The sequence below is a fragment of the Mustelus asterias genome, chromosome 8 (assembly GCF_964213995.1).
Source record: "Mustelus asterias chromosome 8, sMusAst1.hap1.1, whole genome shotgun sequence".
Taxonomy (NCBI): domain Eukaryota; kingdom Metazoa; phylum Chordata; class Chondrichthyes; order Carcharhiniformes; family Triakidae; genus Mustelus; species Mustelus asterias.
The window spans coordinates 64,297,218-64,314,805 of record NC_135808.1 but is presented as its reverse complement, the minus strand read 5'-3'; positions in this window follow the sequence as shown (position 1 = coordinate 64,314,805).

Here is a 17,588-nt window from a genome sequence, read left to right as displayed (position 1 = left end):
TCCCCTACACACACTCAGTCACTCACTCACCTACACACACTCAGTCACTCACTCGCCTACACACACTCAGTCATTCACTCCCCTACACACACTCAGTCACTCACTCCCCTACACACACTCAGTCACTCACTCCCCTACACACACTCAGTCACTCACTCCCCTACACACACTCAGTCGCTCACTCCCCTACACACACTCAGTCACTCACTCCCCTACACACACTCAGTCACTCATTCCCCTACACACACTCAGTCGCTCACTCCCCTACACACACTCAGTCACTCACTCCCCTACACACACTCAGTCACTCACTCCCCTACACACACACAGTCACTCACTCGCCTACACACACTCAGTCACTCACTCGCCTACACACACTCAGTCACTCACTCCCCTACACACACATTCAGTCACTCACTCGCCTACACACACTCAGTCACTCATTCCCCTACACACACTCAGTCACTCACTCCCCTACACACACTCAGTCACTCATTCCCCTACACACACTCAGTCACTCATTCCCCTACACACACTCAGTCGCTCACTCCCCTACACACACTCAGTCACTCACTCCCCTACACACACTCAGTCACTCACTCCCCTACACACACACAGTCACTCACTCGCCTACACACACTCAGTCACTCACTCGCCTACACACACTCAGTCACTCACTCCCCTACACACACTCAGTCACTCACTCCCCTACACACATTCAGTCACTCACTCGCCTACACACACTCAGTCATTCACTCCCCTACACACACTCAGTCACTCACTCGCCTACACACACTCAGTCGCTCACTCCCCTACACACACTCAGTCACTCACTCGCCTACACACGCTCAGTCACTCACTCCCCTACACACACTCAGTCGCTCACTCCCCTACACACACTCAGTCGCTCACTCCCCTACACACACACAGTCCCTCACTCCCCTACACACACTCAGTCACTCACTCCCCGACACACACTCAGTCGCTCACTCCCCTACACACACTCAGTCATTCACTCCCCTACACACACTCAGTCACTCACTCCCCTACACACACTCAGTCATTCACTCCCCTACACACACTCAGTCACTCACTCCCCTACACACACTCAGTCATTCACTCCCCTACACACACTCAGTCACTCACTCCCCTACACACACACAGTCACTCACTCGCCTACACACACTCAGTCACTCACTCCCCTACACACACTCAGTCGCTCACTCCCCTACACACACACAGTCACTCACTCCCCTACACACACTCAGTCACTCACTCGCCTCCACACACTCAGTCACTCACTCGCCTACACACACTCAGTCATTCACTCCCCAACACACACTCAGTCACTCACTCCCCTACACACACTCAGTCACTTACTCGCCTACACACACTCAGTCATTCACTCCCCTACACACACTCAGTCGCTCACTCGCCTACACACACTCAGTCACTCACTCCCCTACACACACTCAGTCACTCACTCCCCTACACACACTCGGTCACTCACTCGCCTACACACACTCAGTCACTCACTCGCCTACACACACTCAGTCACTCACTCCCCTACACACACAGTCACTCACTCGCCTACACACACACAGTCAATCATTCCCCTACACACACTCAGTCACTCACTCCCCTACACACACTCAGTCACTCATTCCCCTACACACACTCAGTCACTCATTCCCCTACACACACTCAGTCATTCACTCCCCTACACACACTCAGTCACTCACTCGCCTACACACACTCAGTCACTCACTCGCCTACACACACTCAGTCATTCACTCCCCTACACACACTCAGTCACTCACTCGCCTACACACACTCAGTCACTCACTCGCCTACACACACTCAGTCACTCACTCGCCTACACACACTCAGTCATTCACTTCCCTACACACACTCAGTCACTCATTCCCCTACACACACTCAGTCACTCACTCCCCTACACACACTCAGTCATTCACTCGCCTACACACACTCAGTCACTCACTCCCCTACACACACTCAGTCACTCACTCCCCTACACACACTCAGTCACTCATTCCCCTACACACACTCAGTCATTCACTCCCCTACACACACTCAGTCACTCATTCCCCTACACACACTCAGTCACTCACTCGCCTACACACACTCAGTCATTCACTCCCCTACACACACTCAGTCACTCATTCCCCTACACACACTCAGTCACTCACTCGCCTACACACACTCAGTCACTCATTCCCCTACACACACTCAGTCACTCACTCCCCTACACACACTCAGTCACTCACTCGCCTACACACACTCAGTCATTCACTCCCCTACACACACTCAGTCACTCACTCCCCTACACACACTCAGTCACTCACTCGCCTACACACACTCAGTCACTCACTCCCCTACACACACTCAGTCACTCACTCCCCTACACACACTCAGTCACTCACTCGCCTACACACACTCAATCACTCACTCCCCTACACACACTCAGTCACTCATTCCCCTACACACACTCAGTCACTCACTCCCCTACACACACTCAGTCACTCACTCGCCTACACACACTCAGTCACTCACTCCCCTACACACACTCAGTCACTCACTCGCCTAGACACACTCAGTCACTCACTCGCCTACACACACTCAGTCACTCACTCCCCTACACACACTCAGTCGCTCACTCCCCTACACACACTCAGTCACTCACTCACCTACACACACTCAGTCACTCACTCGCCTACACACACTCAGTCATTCACTCCCCTACACACACTCAGTCACTCACTCCCCTACACACACTCAGTCACTCACTCGCCTACACACACTCAGTCGCTCACTCCCCTACACACACTCAGTCACTCACTCCCCTACACACACTCAGTCGCTCACTCCCCTACACACACTCAGTCACTCACTCCCCTACACACACACAGTCCCTCACTCCCCTACACACACTCAGTCACTCACTCCCCGACACACACTCAGTCGCTCACTCCCCTACACACACTCAGTCATTCACTCCCCTACACACACTCAGTCACTCACTCCCCTACACACACTCAGTCATTCACTCCCCTACACACACTCAGTCACTCACTCCCCTACACACACTCAGTCATTCACTCCCCTACACACACTCAGTCACTCACTCCCCTACACACACACAGTCACTCACTCGCCTACACACACTCAGTCACTCACTCCCCTACACACACTCAGTCGCTCACTCCCCTACACACACACAGTCACTCACTCCCCTACACACACTCAGTCACTCACTCGCCTCCACACACTCAGTCACTCACTCGCCTACACACACTCAGTCATTCACTCCCCAACACACACTCAGTCACTCACTCCCCTACACACACTCAGTCACTTACTCGCCTACACACACTCAGTCATTCACTCCCCTACACACACTCAGTCGCTCACTCACCTACACACACTCAGTCACTCACTCCCCTACACACACTCAGTCACTCACTCCCCTACACACACTCGGTCACTCACTCGCCTACACACACTCAGTCACTCACTCGCCTACACACACTCAGTCACTCACTCCCCTACACACACAGTCACTCACTCGCCTACACACACACAGTCACTCATTCCCCTACACACACTCAGTCACTCACTCCCCTACACACACTCAGTCACTCATTCCCCTACACACACTCAGTCACTCATTCCCCTACACACACTCAGTCATTCACTCGCCTACACACACTCAGTCACTCATTCCCCTACACACACTCAGTCACTCACTCCCCTACACACACTCAGTCACTCACTCGCCTACACACACTCAGTCATTCACTCCCCTACACACACTCAGTCACTCACTCCCCTACACACACTCAGTCACTCACTCGCCTACACACACTCAGTCACTCACTCCCCTACACACACTCAGTCACTCACTCCCCTACACACACTCAGTCACTCACTCGCCTACACACACTCAGTCACTCACTCCCCTACACACACTCAGTCACTCATTCCCCTACACACACTCAGTCACTCACTCCCCTACACACACTCAGTCACTCACTCGCCTACACACACTCAGTCACTCACTCCCCTACGCACACTCAGTCACTCACTCGCCTAGACACACTCAGTCACTCACTCGCCTACACACACTCAGTCACTCACTCCCCTACACACACTCAGTCGCTCACTCCCCTACACACACTCAGTCACTCACTCACCTACACACACTCAGTCACTCACTCGCCTACACACACTCAGTCATTCACTCCCCTACACACACTCAGTCACTCACTCCCCTACACACACTCAGTCACTCACTCGCCTACACACACTCAGTCGCTCACTCCCCTACACACACTCAGTCACTCACTCCCCTACACACACTCAGTCGCTCACTCCCCTACACACACTCAGTCACTCACTCCCCTACACACACTCAGTCACTCACTCCCCTACACACACTCAGTCACTCACTCCCCTACACACACTCAGTCACTCACTCCCCGACACACACTCAGTCGCTCACTCCCCTACACACACTCAGTCATTCACTCCGCTACACACACTCAGTCACTCACTCCCCTACACCCACTCAGTCACTCACTCCCCTACACACACTCAGTCACTCATTCCCCTACACACACTCAGTCGCTCACTCCCCTACACACACTCAGTCACTCACTCCCCTACACACACTCAGTCACTCACTCCCCTACACACACACAGTCACTCACTCGCCTACACACACTCAGTCACTCACTCGCCTACACACACTCAGTCACTCACTCCCCTACACACACATTCAGTCACTCACTCGCCTACACACACTCAGTCACTCATTCCCCTACACACACTCAGTCACTCACTCCCCTACACACACTCAGTCACTCATTCCCCTACACACACTCAGTCGCTCACTCCCCTACACACACTCAGTCACTCACTCCCCTACACACACTCAGTCACTCACTCCCCTACACACACACAGTCACTCACTCGCCTACACACACTCAGTCACTCACTCGCCTACACACACTCAGTCACTCACTCCCCTACACACACTCAGTCACTCACTCCCCTACACACATTCAGTCACTCACTCGCCTACACACACTCAGTCATTCACTCCCCTACACACACTCAGTCACTCACTCGCCTACACACACTCAGTCATTCACTCCCCTACACACACTCAGTCACTCACTCCCCTACACACACTCAGTCACTCACTCCCCTACACACACTCAGTCACTCACTCCCATACACACACACAGTCACTCACTCGCCTACACACACTCAGTCACTCATTCCCCTACACACACTCAGTCACTCATTCCCCTACACACACTCAGTCACTCACTCCCCTACACACACTCAGTCACTCACTCCCCTACACACATTCAGTCACTCACTCGCCTACACACACTCAGTCATTCACTCCCCTACACACACTCAGTCACTCACTCCCCTACACACACTCAGTCACTCACTCCCCTACACACACTCAGTCACTCACTCCCCTACACACACTCAGTCACTCACTCCCCTACACACACACAGTCACTCACTCGCCTACACACAAAAACTCAGTCACTCACTCCCCTACACACAAACACTCAGTGACTTCTCTATTCAGCCAAAGACTCAGTGACTCTCTCCCCACACGCACACACACTCACCCGCATGCTCATATGCATGTGCTCTCGCACGCTGCAGACAGTTTCTAACACACAGTCACTGACTTTGCTCTGCCCGCTTCCTCCCCGGGTTCGCCTGCGATTCGCGCTCACCCAGCCTGCCTGAAGAGAGACAAACTACACAGGGGGGTGGGGAAGGGAGTGAGAGACAATTGTAACGAACAGAGACACTGAGAGATTAAAGAGGATCTCAAGTGCCTTTTCCCCATTCTAGTTTCAGTAAAATTGACGAGTGCGTGTTGTATGACAACTCAATTCCAGTTGCTTCCTGTTCAAGTAACGCACACATTGGGAGGAATTTTCTGGCTTCTCCTCCAGCCGAGATTTTCCAGTCCCACTGATGGGGCGGGCCAGGCAGTCCTGCCCATAGTAACTGGCTCCAGTGGAGTGCAGCTGGTTCCAGTAGAGGTTGGCAGAAAATACTGATGCCAGTTGGACAACTGGGCATCGCAACTGGATTTCTGCTGTGACCTGCTGGAATTGCCAGTTCGGTTGCTCTTATTTGAGGCCAGTTCATATAGTTATTTAGACCAAATAGCAACAGTAGATTTTCTCTTCCTTGTAAATGTTACCAGTTATCAATCGAATTCTGAGTGTTGTCTCGGGACTGCTTCAGTGTCTTGAATGGAACTGAACAGTGTGGGAGCAGCATTGAGTATCCTCACTTCTGTCTTATGGGTAGCAAGGTGGCACAGTGGTTAGCACTGCTGCCTTACAGCGCCAGGGATCCAGGTTCAATTCCAGCCTTGGTCACTGTCTGTGTGGAGTTTGCACATTCTCCCCGTGTCTGCGTGAGTTTTTTCCGGGTGCTCCGGTTTCCTCCCACATTCCAAAGATGTGCAGGTTATGTTGATTGGCCATGTTAAATTGACCCTAGTGTGTGGGGGATTAGCAGGCTAAATGTGTGCTGTTAGGGGAATAGGGTGGGATAGTGGTCGATACAGATTCGATGGGCCAAATGGCCTCCTTCTGTACTGTAGGGATTCTATGATCTATGAATTTGAGATGGGAGGAAGGTCACTGAAGAAGCAGATGAAGATGGTTGGACCTCGGATTCCAAGTCCCAGCAATTTGTATAGCACTTTTCACGAATGTCAGGATAGCCCGCAGCAGCACAGTGGTTAGCACTTCTGTCTCACAGCGCCAGGGACCCGGGTCCAATTCCGGCCTGGGATGACTGTCCGTGTGGAGCTTAAACGTTCCCCCCGTGTCTGCGTTAGTTTCCTCCAGATGCTCCAGTTTCCTCCCACAGTTCAAAGATGTGCAGGTTACGTGGATTGGCCATGCTAAAATTGCCGCTTAGTGTCCCAATATGTGTAAGTTAGGGGGATAAGGGAGGAAATAGGTGGGGATAGGACTTGTTTGGGGTGATCTGTCGGAGAGTCGGTACAGTCTTGATGGGCCAAATGGCTTCCTTCTGCACTGTAGGAATTCTGTGATGCACTCTGCAGCCAATTTAGTGCTTCTGAAGAGTATTAACCGAAAAAACACCACAGGAATTTTGTGCAGATGAAGAGGCTCCGTCGAATGACTAGATAATCTGTTGTTAATGTCTATTAAGAGATCAATATTGGCCAGGGCATGGGGACTGGGGGGGAACTCTCGGGAAGAATATCCTGGTCTCTATTTATCCCTCAATCAGTGTTTAATCATTACAACATTGCTGATTGTGGGAGTTTGATGTATACAAATTGGCAGCCCATTATCCTTTCTACTCACAACATTGATATTGCACCTCAAAAGTGCTTTCTTGTCTTTTAAAAAAAATTTGTTCATGGGATGTGGGCGTCGCTGGCTGGATGTGGGCGTCGCTGGCTGGACTATCGTTTATTGCCCATCCCGAAGAGCATTTAAGAGTCAACCACACTGCTGTGGGTCTGGAGTCACATGTAGGTCAGACCAGGTAAGGACGGCAGATTTCCTTCCCTACAGGACATTAGTGCACTCAATGGATTTTTAACAACTATCGACAATGGTTTCATGGTCATCATTAGATTTTAATAACCCACGTTTGTAGTTTTTCTGTCTCTCTTCATTCTCTCTCCCTCTCTTTACCTGGAGTGCTCTCTCGCACCTCTCGGTCTCTCTCGCTCTTAAACCGCAAGGCCATAAGATATAGGAGCAGAATTAGGCCATTCGGCCCATCGAGTCTGCTCTGTCATTCTGATATGTTTCTCAACCCTATTTTCCTGCCTTGCCCCATTTCCTTTGATCCCTTTACCAATCATGAACCTTTCTATCTCTGTCTTAAATGCACTTAATGACTTGGCCTCCACGGCCTTCCGTGGCAATGAATTCCATAGATTAACCACCCTCTGGCTGAAGAAATTCCTCCTCATTTAAGTTCTAAAGGGTCATCCCTTTATTTTGAGGCTGTGCCCTCAGATGCTAGTCTCTTCCACTAATGGAAACATCTTCTCCATGTCCACTCTATCCAGGTTTTTCAGTATACTGTAAGTTTCAATGCGATTCCCCCCTCATCTTTCTAAACTCCTTTGAATATAGACCCAGAGTCCTCAAACGCTCCTCATATGTCAAGCCTTTCATTCCCTGGATCATTCTTGTGAATCTTCTCTGGACCCTCTCCAAGCCCAGCGCATTCTTCCTTAGATACGGGGCCCAAAATTGCTCAGAATATTCCAAGTGTGATCTGACCAGAGCCTTATAAAGCCTCAGAAGTTCATCCCTGCTTTTGTATTCCCCAGCCTTACTCTGCACCCCTCAATCTCCACCCCTTCTCCCCCACCCAAGTCTCTGAAGCAACTGCTGCCACTTCCCCAATTGCCCTGCCACTACTTTCCTCAATCTCCCCTTCAGCTTTCTCTGCTCCGACACCCTCTTTTTCCATTGTTCCCTGTCATCATATTGTCTCCCCTCATGATGGTTAAACTTGCCTTCACTATCAAATCATTCAGTGAGATTGAACCTGTCATAGAAATCATAGAATGACATTTATTCGTGCAGTCTGAATCATTTACAATTATTTAGTGTTTGCATTATTTTCTGAGTGGAAGATGGAGTATGTCCCTGAGTTTATTTACACCAATTGGCTGGGAAGAAGAGACCCTTGAGCAATGATGGAGTGTTCTACAAGCCCAAAGGACCAATTGGTTATTTGTGAAGTCCCTGGCTGTTACTTTCTGTGGGTCCACCGTGCTCAGGGCCAGATCCAGCTATAGGAAGGTGTGCCCATAGTTCATGAACACTGGTGGTGCACCAATCGGGGGCAACCCTTACCCCTTGCTGAGGAAGACAAATGCTGTCAAAGGTTACAATTTACCGACACTTCTAATTTTACCTGTCATTTAACCTCAGTGTGACTTTAAGGTTCCACTAATTTCTTTGTTTATTTTGCCTCTCCCTTCTCCCCAATCACTCGGCACCTCCACATGAAGGGACTGGGTGAGGTAGATGTTTCAAAACAGCTTACATACATCAACAATTACATCAAGGAAACATCCAAGGTTTGAATAGTTAGGCAAAAGCCCAATCTGAAATATGGATCTTTAATCAATGAAGTACAAGTTTGCAGTGTGTTTTTCTACAGTGTTCTCAGTCGTTCACATTGGTCGGCATGGTGACACAGTGGTTAGCACTGCTGCCTCACAGCTCCAGGGACCCGGGTTCGATTTCCAGCTTGGCTGATTGTGCAGAGTTTGCACGTTTTCCCCATGTCTGCGTGGATTTCCTCCAGGTGCTCCAGTTTCCTCCCACAGTGGGAAGGACGTGCAGGTTATGTGCATTGGCCATGCTAGACTCTCCCTCAGTGTACCCGAACAGGCGCCAGAGTGTGGCGACTGGGGGATTTTCACAGTAACTTCATTGCAGCATTAATATAAACCTACTTGTGACACTGATCAATAAACTTAAACTTAAAAAGACAACACATTTTATATTCAAACTGTACTATTTACAAAGTGCTTTCTCTAGAAAAATTTAGAATGCAAGAGAATGAAATTCTGCTTCATAATGACAGCAGCTTTCATTCACACGTACGCATTGTTGGTTTTTCCACTTTGATATCCATGAATGAACTGAATTGAATCACAAGCGGCTGAATTTCCCTCCTTGCAAGTGAATCATGAATCGAATCATCAGCTGATTGACAGCCAGTTTCATGCTCCTGCCTCAGGATGGAGCCATGTGGTGATTTCTCCCCTTCAACCACATCCTGACAGGAACTGGTTCACCTGCTAATCCTGCCTCCCCAGTCCCTCCCCACACATTCAACTGGCCAAGAAAACCAAAAAAACTGGTTCAACTGGCAAAATGAATGAGGCCCAAAATCATCAGTTGCACCACCAGTTCAACTGAACAAGTTCGAGCTTGGACGCGATCTCCCAGTTTACATTGGATTCCGCTGGAACGTGTTCACCTGGATGTCCCATTTGAGTTCACAATACCAGGCACCTGGCCACTTCCAGCAAAGGACATCTAACCACCTCCCCTTGACATTACCCTTATTGAAATCCTCACCATCAAATTCCTGCGATCACCATTGACCAGAACCTGAATTGAATCAGCCACAAAGAATACTGTGGCTACAGGAGCAGGTCAGAGGCTGGGAATTCTGACTCAACTCTTGGCTCCCAAAGCCTTTCCACTCTCAACAAGGGAGAAATTGTAAGTGTGATGGAATGCACTGCCTGGATGAGTGCAGCTGGAACAACGTTCAAGAATCTCCAGGACCAAAGCAGCCCATTTGATTAGCATCCCGTCTAATACCTTACACAATAATTTCCTCGACCACCGGTGCACAGTGTATACCATCTAAGACAGTGGTTCCCACCCTGTGATCCGTGAGGGTAATGCAGGTGGCCCATGGAAAATAAAATACAATTAAAAGTAACCTCGTATGTACAATTATCGATGTTACATTATTATTCACAATGGGATTGATTGGTCAAAATGTGTAGGAGTTAGCATAGATGGAGCTCATGCGATGTCAGAACAACATAGTGGAGTTGTTACCTATGTAAGGGCAGTGGCTCTGCTAGCAACATCCATTCACTGCAGCATGCATAGGGAGGCATTAACGGCAGAGAAAATGCCTGCTAATCTCATGACCGTTTTGGCGGAAGCGGTTAAAACAGTTAATTTTATCAACCTCCGTCCATTGAATTTGCGAATATTTGCAGCTCTATGTGACAAGATGGTCAGCGATCACCAGCAACTACTTCTGCACACCGAACACCCCTGGCTATCCCAGGGAAAGACCCTCGCACCTCTTTTCGAGTTGCATGATGAAGTGAGAATTGTTTCACTTGAACTCTCACAAAGATCCAGTGATTTGCAGTGCCTTGCCAAATTGGCAGATATTTTTGATCAGTTAAATGGCCTCAAGCTCAGTCTTCAGGGAAAATCAGTGACAGACTTTCATGGGCAGCACGGTGGCACAGTGGTTAGCACTGCTGCCTCACAGCGCCAGGGACCCGGGTTCAATTCCGGTCTTGGGACATTGTCTGTGTGGAGTTTGCACATTCTTCCCGTATCTGCGTGGGTTTCCTTCGGGTGCTCCAGTTTCCTCCCACACTCCAAAGATGTGTGGGTTAGATTGATTGGCCATGATAAATTGACCCTAGTGTCAAAGGGATTAGCAGGGTAAATATGTGGGATTACAGGAATAGGGCCTAGGTGAGATTGTGGTCAGTGCAGACTTGATGAGCTGAATGGCCTCCTTCTGCACTGTAGGGATTCTATGTGCAGGACAAAATAATAACGATTATCAACAATAGAAAGATGTGGGCCAAACGACCTGAGCAGCCAAATCGTTTGCGAATTTTTTGTCAGATTTCTTTGCCACGCCAGAAATGCAGTTCCCAAACAGTGTGTAACATGGCATCAGACAGTACCTGCAAAGTTCGAAAATACAGCTATATGAGTAGCCCTTGTGGCCAAATGGACCACCTAAAATGGCGATTTATAAAGCACTCTGAGACAATTGGGCAAGAACTAAAACAGCAGGCTGCAGCCTAAAAGACAGAGAGAAACAGGCTGCAGCTCAGACGACTTAATACACAGGATATGGGCCATCTCCAGGCCAAAAGGGACATTCTGGTCAAACTGGGTTGTTTACCAGACATAAGGACGCCGTAACCCATTATTTGGGAGGGAGGTGTGCATCCTACGTGCCCCCAGCACCTACAAACATGGCCGTTGGGGACACACCCAGAGATTGGTGTGGCGGCATCCGATTGGACTTCATGATTAGGGTGATCAAGTCCTGATCGATTGATTGGCAATGGCCAAAAGGGGCGCGAAACCCAAAAGGGTATAAAGGGTGCTGCGCAACCAGGAATCTCTCTCTCTCTCTGACCCCACGAATGAACTACAACAACAGTGGCCATCATCAGCAATGGCCAGCACGAGGAGAGCCATCACACCCGAGAAGGAAGACCAAAGCCAGAGTGCCAGACCAGACCAAAGGACCAGACTACGCAGAGGACGACCGAGACCAGCGCACTGATAAAGGCCAATATCTGCCTGGGTACTTGCCAGTCACGCTAAGTTAAGTCAAGGCCTAGTATTGGATTTGAACTTTAGTATTTCTGTAAGATAACTCATTGTTGGTTGGGTGGGTGATTATTTATTGGGTGTTTAAATAAATATTGTTATACTAACAAGAAGTCTATTCGCAATTCTTTATCCACCGTATAAGGGTTAAAACAGACTGTGCGGCAGGCACAACAAATTGGTGACTCTGGTGGGACATCGACAAGAAGTAACTTTGTTGCTCTGATGTCGAATCCCACAGAACCTAATATTCCTGGAGATTTAGCCTGAGCCTGATTGAGACGACAAATGCCCCACGTGATGGCCAGGATTTCAAGTAAATCAAAGGGGGTGGAAGGCCTATATTGAACGATTATTTAAAACTCAGAGCCAACAGGTGTAAACTCCTTATTGGAAAATTACTGCTTTTGGGAATTATCATTCTGCATGCGTTGTTACTAACAAGGAGGATAGGGTAAACTCCATAGGTTTACATTAGAATCCAGAGGGATTCGGACCAGAACATAGCCCAAAGCCATACCCGCAGTCCGATCAACTCCCTACCCCTTGTCGTCAAAAATATAGAATGGCAGGAAACGGTACAGAGACAGAGAAGTGTCCCATATGGGAAACAAAAATCAGAGAATACATTAAGAAGAAAGGGTGGCTCCTATGGGCAGAATTTTGTGCCAATACTGAGATGGGACCGGGATCCCTAGGACAGTGATCCAGGAGATCACACTGGCCCTGATCGGAAAATGCTTCCCAACCCTAGTCATTTCCACTTCCACGAACACCATATGAATTCCCTGCCCCCGAGACAGGTTCCCAACTATCCGCAGTCTCGCTCTGTACTGGCACCAGCAAGTTGATCATAGAATGAAGCCTTGAAACGAGAAACAAAGAACAATTAGCCCGCGCCGCTCCCTGGTCCAAACTAGACCACTCTTTTGTATCCCTCCATTCCCACTCCGTTCATACAGCTGTCTAGATAAGTCTTAAACGTTCCCAGTGTGTCCACCTCCACCACCTTGCCCGGCAACACATTCCAGGCCCCCACGACCCTCTGTGTAAAATATGTCCTGATATCTGTGTTAAACCTCCCCCCCTTCACCTTGAACCTATGACCCCTCGTGAACGTCACCACCGACCTGGGGAAAAGCTTCCCACCGTTCACCCTATCTATGCCTTTCATAATTTTATACACCTCTATTAAGTCTCCCCTCATCCTCCGTCTTTCCAAGGAGAACAACCCCAGTTTCCCCAATCTCTCCTCATAACCAAGCCCCTCCATACCAGGCAACATCCTGGTAAACCTCCTCTGTACTCTCTCCAAAGCCTCCACGTCCTTCTGGTAGTGTGGCGACCAGAACTGGACGCAGTATTCCAAATGCGGCCGAACCAACGTTCTATACATCTGCAACATCAGACCCCAACTCTTATACTCTATGCCCCGTTCTATAAAGGCAAGCATGCCATATGCCCTCTTCACCACCTTCTCCACCTGTGACGTCACCTTCAAAGATCTGTGGACTTGCACACCCAGGTCCCTCTGCGTCTCTACACCCTTTATGGTTCTTCCATTTATCGTGTAGCTCCTCCCTACATTATTCCCACCAAAATGCATCCCTTCGCATTTATCAGGATTGAACTCCATCTGCCATTTCCTTGCCCAAATTTCCAGCCTATCTATATCCTCCTGTAGCCTCTGACAATGTTCCTCACTATCTGCAAGTCCTGCCAGTTTTGTGTCGTCCGCAAACTTACTGATCACCCCAGTTACTCCTTCTTCCAGATCATTTATATAAATCACAAACAGCAGAGGTCCCAATACAGAGCCCTGCGGTACACCACTAGTCACAGGCCTCCAGCCGGAAAAAGACCCTTCCACTACCACCCTCTGTCTTCTATGACCAAGCCAGTTCTCCACCCATCTAGCCACCTCCCCCTTTATCCCATGAGATCCAACCTTTTGCACTAGCCTACCATGAGGGACTTTGTCAAACGCTTTACTAAAGTCCATATAGACAACATCCACGGCCCTTCCTTCGTCAACCATTTTGGTCACTTCTTCAAAAAACACCACCAGGTTAGTAAGGCATGACCTCCCTCTCACAAAACCATGCTGACTATCGTTAATGAGTTTATTCCTTTCTAAATGCGCATACATCCTATCTCTAAGAATCTTCTCCAACAACTTCCCCACCACGGACGTCAAGCTCACCGGCCTATAATTACCCGGGTTATCCTTCCTACCCTTCTTAAATAACGGGACCACATTGGCTATCCTCCAATCCTCTGGGACCTCACCTGTGTCCAGTGACGAGACAAAGATTTGCGTCAGAGGCCCAACAATTTCACCTCTCGTCTCCCTGAGCAGCCTTGGATAGATTCCATCAGGCCCTGGGGATTTGTCAGTCTTTATATTCTCTAACAAACCTAACACTTCCTCGGGACTGTTACTGGACTTGTTTCGATCGCCTCAGGGGGTCGGAGAGGAATTTCCCAGATTTTTTTTCCCCATATTGGCCCTGGGGTTTTCATTCTGGGTTTTCGCCTCTCCCTGGAGATCACATGGTCTGAAATGGGGGGGTGGGGGTGAGTTAATAGGTTGTGATGAACAAAGCATCGTAGCTGTGAGGGACAGCTCGGTGGATAGGATATTAGTATGTAGATAGGCTGGAAAATTGGGCGGGGATCCTGGATTCAGGATTCAATCCTGGACCGGGGAGCGGCGCGGGCTTGGAGGGCCGAAGGGCCTGTTCTTGTGCTGTATTGTTCTTTGTTCTTTGTTGTTGTTGACAGAAGTATTTGGGATGGTCTGAGGAAAGTTCAGGGAAAACGGGCAGGAAAATGTGAGAAAGTGACTGCCATTGTGAGCTGCTTCGGACAGCTGCTAGGAACAGAAAAGGAATTAAACACAGTTCGTAAGGAACTGGGGGAATTGAAGCAGGCACAGGAGGAAAAGGAGGAGGAGATTAAGAAACTAAAGGAACAACAGCAGGAGAGGATAGAGCAAATAAGAGCCGAAAAGGACAGAGAGGTGGATGAATTAAAGAGAACCAACCAGGCAAATTTATTACATCTGGGCAATTTTGAAACCCAGCATGAGACAGCCTACCAAGACGCCCAGCGCGCTGTCTTGGCCAAAGTGAAGCCGAGTGGGCGGTAGCACGATTGGAAGCTAAGTGCACCGATCTGCAGGCGGCAATAAAAGCGCTACATCAAGCCAGTAAAGAACAGAGACAGGCAACCGCTGACCACTCCAAATACCAGCGAGAAATTTCATGGCTGGAATCCCTATTATCGTTCAAAACGGATTTATGTGAACCTTCGGGACAATAGAGGAAGAGGAGATAGAGAATGCAGGTTGGGGAGAGTTAAAGGAGAATGCTAGACTTTACGTTACGCGAACCGAGGATTGGAGTCCACCACTATCTTTTCCAGTGGAAGTCATACACCCCCAGATTCACCCCCAGTACCGATGCACCCAGTGACGACTGAACGTCGGGTAGGAGAGGCTCAGGGCCCAGCTGTTACATACACGACCCCATTTACGGTGGCACAATTGGCTGAAATCGCAAATAAAATCACAACCTTTGAGCCATCGGCTGATCCACACAGTTTCTTTGAGGATGTTAGGCAGCAGAAGATAATGCATGGGCTAGATGAAAGGGAAGAGGTGAAGCTGATAGTCATGTGCTTAAGCAAGTCTGTATGGTCTGCCCTGCCAGCCCCTCAAAATGTTGGGGAAGGAACCTTAAACGAGATCAAGGAAGCGATATTGACCGCAGTGGGGTTTAATAAAGGGGATCCTGTAGACGGGTTAAATAAATGTATTATGTGGAGATGCCGGCGTTGGACTGGGGTAAACACAGTAAGAATTTTAACAACACCAGGTTAAAGTCCAACAGGTTTATTTGGTAGCAAATGCCACTAGCTTTTGGAGCACTGCCCCTTCGTCAGGTGGAGTGGAGAAATGCCACTTATTAAATAAATGCAGTCAGAGAAAAGGGGAACATCCGACTGCCTTTGCCGGTCGTTAATGGATCCACTTCACGCGAGTATATGGGGAATTAGATCGGACTAGATTAAATGAAGCTGATTCATCCAAATGGGCTCGGACATTAGTGTCGCACACCACAGAGGAAGGCAAGACAGCCTGCGCTAATTTTGACCCCGCAGAGACCACACACAATGAAGCATGGGTTCTCCGACGGTTAGCTCGAGTCTGGGAACAGGAAGTTTAGGGACCTCTAATATCACGGTTAGATAGGGAGGCGAGAATGCTTCCAATGAGGGCTAGTCAGGGTCCAGTATGGAGAAACGAGGGTAGAGGGGATCCCCAACACCAGAGAGGTGCAGCTCCACCTTACACAGCAGCCCCGGTGAGAGATAGAGGGACATGTTTTAATTGCGGGCAGCCAGGACACTTCGCCCGAGAGTGTCGGAGACCCCCACCACCTATACACGGTCCCCCGAATAGTCATTATAGACCACTAGGATTACCGGCTCCACCAGTTAGGCCAGCTCCTAGGTACAAGAGAGAGCACCACCCACCACCGATAAAAGGTCCCGGTCATCCCATGCATGCCGTAAGCATTAACCCATCACTATATCCAACTGTCCCCGCCGATGGAACCCTAGATTGACTGTGTCCGGCTTCCCCAACCTGGGTCTGTAGCACCAGGTGGGTTAGTGTAGGGAGACCCCTAGTTAACGGCGAGGTAAGAGGCCACCTTGTAGAATTCCTTTGGGATACCGGAGGCTCCCGAACCACCCCTGAATATATCAAAATTAAGGCAGAATCTCTTGGCCAACTACGGGCACAATCACACTCAGTGGATTCAGAGGACACATTACAAGCCCTGTACAGGTCCGCCTAGGCAGCATGGTATGTGACCATCCGGTGGTGTTAGTCAACCTTCCCCCAAACGCTGAACACATCCTTGGGTCCGATTACATGAATAAATATAATCTTTCATTTGATCCAGCTAATCGATGCATTTGGCAGATGGCTACAATTAGCAGAGCGCCATCAATCATTCCAGACGGGACATATGCAAATAGGGTTAGCACAATAGGGGAATTCTGGTTTAATCCCTTAACGATTAGCAGTGATCCAGCCATCAGGGAGGTGCTTCAAAGAAACAATGGGGTGTTTGCACAGCATAAGCATGATTGTGGCCAGATACCTGGGGAGGTGTTTATTAGATGGGCCAGACCTGAAACCACAGAGACAATACGGTTTCCCCAGACAGGCAGAGGGGGAGGTGGCCAAAGTAATTGATAGTCTATTACAGCAGAGGGTGTTGAGACGAGTGGCATCCACAAATAATGCGCCGATATGGCCTGTAAAAAAGGCAGACAGATCATGGAGATTAACAATCGATTATCGGGAAT